General features: G+C 39.8%; 1 non-coding gene across 1 annotated transcript; it reads left to right on the top strand.

Moving 5' to 3' along the window:
• Positions 1-4,112: 4,112 nt before the first annotated feature.
• Trnas-uga (transfer RNA serine (anticodon UGA)) lies at positions 4,113-4,185 on the top strand. The gene has a single exon. It is a non-coding gene; the product is annotated as a tRNA-Ser (tRNA).
• The last annotated feature ends 1,809 nt before the right edge of the window (positions 4,186-5,994 follow it).

Raw genomic sequence — 5,994 nt, 5'->3', positions numbered from 1 at the left:
TATGAATCTAAAACAATGTATGTTACTCAGTTATTTCTCTACTAACTAATATAGTATGTATATAAAAGAAAAGAGCTACAGTACGACACAAACCTTCACCTCTGGGAATTCGTGCGATCGCCGTACACCCTGCACTGGCGCTCAGTCTGCTTCTGCGGGATTTTGCCGCGGTCATCCTGTGCTTAAGCAGGTTGCAAACACGTTACAATGTAAAATATCCTTAGATAACTTATAAAGCACGCTATACGGAGTAAATATGTCAACCGTTACTGGGCGTTGTAGGTTTGTGGGATTAAATTTCGAGCATGAGTTCCTGCAATCGGGCAAAGATATGTTTTCAATGGACTGTTATGGGACTGAGACAGACATTTCACAATGTTAATGGTCAAAGGAAGATAATGACAGAGAATATCAAACGCTGCAACTTTCCTATTCGGGTATGAATTATTTCGTATATTAGGAAGCTTTTTGTGTATCAATATATCTATTATGTTTATTTTCAGATGTTATTTAACATTTAACGTGATAAATAATCTACATATAATTTTTGAATTGCTAACGTTATGGCTAGAACAGTAGGCGTCACAGAAAGTCCCTCGCCGCTTTGGGAAGGGGCGACAAAAGAATGTAGACAAAATGCCCTATGCATTACTTAAAACCAGCATTTGAATAGGAAACATGAAATTGCTTAGGAATATTTAAGAATAAATCAACCTTATGTTAGAGTATCTGTTTTTCGTAGTTTAAACGTCGATATAGATTTACAATGTTATGGTTATAGGCGGTGGTGTTAGCATCGTCGAGTAAATGTTGTCATTCGATACGATAACATGCTTATTGAAATGTACCTCTATTGCCATTTAAGACTATGAAATAAAGAATGTTCGCCTTATTGGTCAGTCTAATGACGTCGGGCTAGTTGAAGTCTTTGTAAACAGCAATTGGCGGACAATTTGTGGGGCTGGCTTTACCAATTACTCTGCAAATCTAATATGCCAAGAGCTTGGATTCAGGTAAAATGTTCAACCAATCTGATATGCTAAGAGCCTGGATTCAGGTTAAATGTTCAACCAGTCGGATATGCCAAGAGCCTGGATTCAGGTTAAATGTTCAACCAATCTATTTGTACTTAAGCTGGTTATGTTACCCGTGAAGCTTACTACTGGACAATATTAAATAGTTTTCTCTTGTTTAAATCTTATGAAGTCAGACAAAAGCATTATACTCAATAACGTAATTTATATGTGGCGATTGGTATACATTTTGGGCATATAATTTTGATTTTCGCTGCCCGAGTTTTATAAACTTCATAATAACTTTATTTATTTTAGTCGCATACCCTTTTGCTAAGCGTTGCTTTATAAAACATGACACCTGTATATGTTTTTCAGCAATGCCAAATGGTATACAACTATGGATCAATCGAACAGTGATGCTAAAGTCGGGTCATTGATTTGGGAGCAAACTGATATATTATTACGAGATTGTGAAATTATACCATTGGTATATTATACTTATGGATCTGGTGATTGTTCTGGCAACGGGGTATCTATCGCATGTTTGAAAGGTTTGTATCAAATGAATCTGCATTGTATGTAACATTTTTGGTAGATGCTCTTCGAATAAGTAATTACTGTCGTTGTATTGAAACGTGTATTAGCTACCAAAATATTAAATCCTGCTACATGTCCAAGTAGTAGTTGATCTTACCTTAAAGTGCTTTTAAATATGTCAGGAAGTAAACATATTTACTTTCCAGCAAGGATAACGTTGCTTACTTGATCTAGGACATGTATCTTTATTCATAATGTTTGCAGATCAGCCAACCAGCACCGTTTCGACAGTAACACAAACTAACAATGAAGGCCTGGATATGTATCTAGTTGTGATTTTGATGTCCGTCATTTTGGGTATTGTGCTATGTCTTCTTGTTGGAGGACTGTTCTATTGCAAGCTGACAGGTATGTATCATTGGTGAAAATATCGGTCAGCTATGATGAAATTATGTTTTAATATACATTTGTAATTGTATTCAAACATATGTGTAGTACGAAGGTATTCCGGACCGTATTAACCACTTTCCTTAAAAAAATACAAAAACACCTAGTACATGCGATCGCATTCAACACGGTATGTTGTTTTGTATCTATTTGCACAAATAAGTTAAAGAATACGCTACTCCGTATGGACCGGAATATTTTATTCAATACAAATTTAAAAAAAAATAGTTTACTTTTCCAAGTAGGTAGACTTTGTTTTTTCAAATCGAAACCAAAAGGCCAACGAGGAAAGGTATGATAACAATTCATTTATATTGATGTTTAGGGGATAATATACAAGTAAACACTCATCATTGACATGGTACATTACTAACATTTATGCATTGAGCAAATAAGCACAGTTAAAATGCCTTACGCAAATGCATTGGCTCCAAATTCAGTTACGTCTTGTGTATGGGATTGTGCGTCTAAACAGAGTTTATATTTGAATGTTCGACTTCAGGTCTTGTCTGGGTAGGTTTCATTGAGTCTCAACACTAAAAACTGTCATAATCGATGTTATTGTGATATTGTGAGTAGACACTAGCAAAACGTTGAAGGTGGCAATTGCTTAGTATGACATACACGAGCTCTATGGTGGTTTGTCAAAAGATAAGATAGCATATTGACGCCGTTTCAAAATATTTAAAAAATAATGATTCCGAATATCAAGACCCGAATCAATTCGTAAGTGTATACTTTCCCTGTGTCACGGTACCGATACCTACACATGTGGTGAGGAGGTGTGTAAGCGGTCCGGTAGCTCAGTCGGTAGAGCACTCTCCCTGATAGCGAGGGTCCCGGGTTCGAGCCCCGGTCTGGCTGCACACTTTTCTCACCCTGTGACATTTGGCACATGTTATAGGTCTTCCGGGACGAGACCGGGAACCAGTGGTCAACAGTGAATGGTTGTAAACATCCGGTTTTAAATTGACAGACGATTTTGGTGACATTTCGTCTTATTTATATTTCATTTGACACTTATATAATAAGTGCGTGGTTGTGTTTGATAGATATACGTGTCTTGTGAGAATATTGACACTATTTAGTGCATTATTTCATTGGAAGTGAAACTTAGACTATTTAAATAGCAGTTTCCTTGATTTGACAGCTGATTAAATCAACATAAGCATTTCATCGGTGACATTCTACATTAATCAACATTACGCATTGGGACTTCAGACTTCATACTACATGGACAATTTATTTAGTGTTTTGAATATTTAATTAATTACTTTTGATTTTTTGATTGATTGCTTTATGAATTTATTTTTCAATTGTTTAAATTTTTGATGTATTGTTTCAGATAGTATTTTGAGTGAACATACCTGGGCACAGCACAGCATGCAGCTCTTACACATCCTGTTGCAGTTGTAGCATAACAAAGGTGTTGGTGAGCAATTAACATCGCATTTCATTCATTTACTTAACAACTTATTGATAATATAAAGGCATTTGATTGACTTGAATAAATCCATTCTTCTCTTTCTTTCTACAAGTCCCTTGTGTCTGTTTTTCACTTTGTCTTTGAGTCCACCGGTATATTATACCCCTATTATACCCCTGTGTTATTTATATATTTTGTAAAAAAAAAAAAAAAAAAAGCATAAATCTTGGTCAGATTTACTAGGTTCTTTTTGTCTTACTTCATACAGATAGACACATAGTTGTTTAGCTCTTAGCAAAGTTTAGTGTTTACACTGTGTACGTAGAGGAGAGATTGCAGTTGAACATAGTAGTAGTAATGTATGTAGTATGTAGGTCTCTTTAGTAGTCATTTTTATTGCCATATTTTTCTAGGCAATGAATTTTGCGTTCGCACCGACAATAACCCCTTGACCTATGCGTTCAAATCAGCGAAACTTGACGCTTTGTCACACAGATGGTTAGCAGCGTTGTCAGCCTTCAATTTCAATATTGTCTACCGTTCAGGAAAAGAGAATATAGATGCAGATATTCTTTCCCGTCTTCCTGGTGTTTCGCGGAGTAAGGAGAACGTTATGTTTCCGGACGTCATCAAAGCTTTGTGTCACTGTACCGATACCTACACATGTGGTGAGGAGGTGTGTAAGCGGTCCGGTAGCTCAGTCGGTAGAGCACTCGCCCTGATAGCGAGGGGTCCCGGGTTCGAGCCCCGGTCTGGCTGCACACTTTTCTCACCCTGTGACATTTGGCGCCCAACGAGGGACCGTGGCAGCACTGTTTGGCAGCATAATGCGCTCTCAGTGTTAATTATGTGCATTCCTTAGCACTGGTGTTCCTCAAATTCGAGGACGGATTTCCAGTTTGCATGGAAGTATTTGATTACCATCTAGTGAGAGTTTGTCCTATTATTGAGTGTTTGTCCTTCTCACAAACGGCAGCTCAGACACCAAGGGACGAGGTTGATCTTGACACTCCATTAGCTGATATTGATTGGAAGGTTGAACAGGCTCGGGATAGAGCTATCAGTAGGGTGGCAGAGATTTTGAAGTCAAGTTCTAGACTGACTCGCCAGATGTGCTTAGAAATTGAGTCAGTCAGGAAGTTGCTGAGGGAGCGGAACATGTTATTCTTTCGGGATGGTTTGTTGTACCGTCATGATATGTCAAATGATCATCCTGTAGACCAGTTGGTTGTTCCAGACGTATTTTACGATATTATATTTGCGGGTCTACATGATGAGGCAGGTCACCAGGGCAGAGAACGTACACTTTCTTTGATAAAATCTCGATTCTTTTGGCCAGGTCTCGACTCGTTTGTTGAAACACGTATCAGGCTTTGTAAGAGGTGCATTTGTCGTAAGACAAGAGAAAAGGTATCTGCAGAATTGGTTTCCATCGAAACCACGTACCCTCTCGAACTTGTATGCATTGACTTTCTTACCTTAGATATGTCCAAAGGAGGATTTGAGAAAGTGTTGGTCATCACAGACCATTTCACTCGGTATGCGCAGGCCATACCAATGAGAAATGAAACAGCTCGGTCCACTGCCAAAGCGCTATTTGAGCAGTTCATTGTACATTACGGGTTCCTAAGTCGTCTACATAGTGACCAGGGACGCAACTTTGAGAGTGCTATTATAAGGGAACTTTGCGACATTGCAAAGCTCGAGAAAAGTCGTACGACCCCGTATCACCCGCAATGCAACGGCATGGCCGAACGTTTCAATCAAACACTTATGAACATGATTGGGACACTCGATGATGAGAGAAAACAGAACTGGAAAGCCCACTTACCAACATTGGTACACGCTTACAATGCTACTCGGCATGAGAGTACCGGCATGACGCCATACTTTTTGATGTTCGGGAGACATCCGAGACTAGCTATAGATGCGCTCTTGGGCATTGAGCCAGATTTTTCTTCTTCAGATAGGTCAACTTTTATTCAGGGTATTCAGGAGCGTATTGGGTTTGCCTACAAAGCTGCGACTCGCGAGGCTCGACGCCAAGCACGTCGTCACAAGAGACGTTACGATACAAGAGTACGGGAAGCGAAAGTAGCGGTTGGCGATAAGGTTCTTGTCAAGATGGTTGGTATCAGGGGTCGCCACAAGCTTGCGGATCGGTGGTGCAGGGACGTGTATGTCGTCATCAGTCAGCCGAATCCTGATATCCCCGTCTTTCGAGTGAGGAAAGAGTTTGCTAGAGGTCCAGTGCGAACCCTTCACAGAAACCTTATCCTGCCTTTGTCTGGCATTCCACTTCTTGCACCTCTTCGTTCCCCTGATTCAAGGGATCTGTCTGGCATCGATGTAACCGACGATACAGATTGTTCTGGCAATATAAGTGAGGCTCAGCAAGCGTTACCGCAGAGTTCATTGTCACCTACTGCAGCTGTAGCTAATACTGCCGTTCTATGCGACAACTTACCGGATATGACACATGCGGATGTATTACCTAGTTTGTCAACGCCATCGCCAAGGTATGTGATACCACAGCGGAGGACGAGACGCATCACTCAGCGCCCTGCT

Source organism: Mya arenaria, chromosome 17 (assembly GCF_026914265.1).
Source record: "Mya arenaria isolate MELC-2E11 chromosome 17, ASM2691426v1".
Classification (NCBI taxonomy): Eukaryota; Metazoa; Mollusca; class Bivalvia; order Myida; family Myidae; genus Mya; species Mya arenaria.
This window is presented reverse-complemented; position numbering and strand designations above follow the sequence as displayed.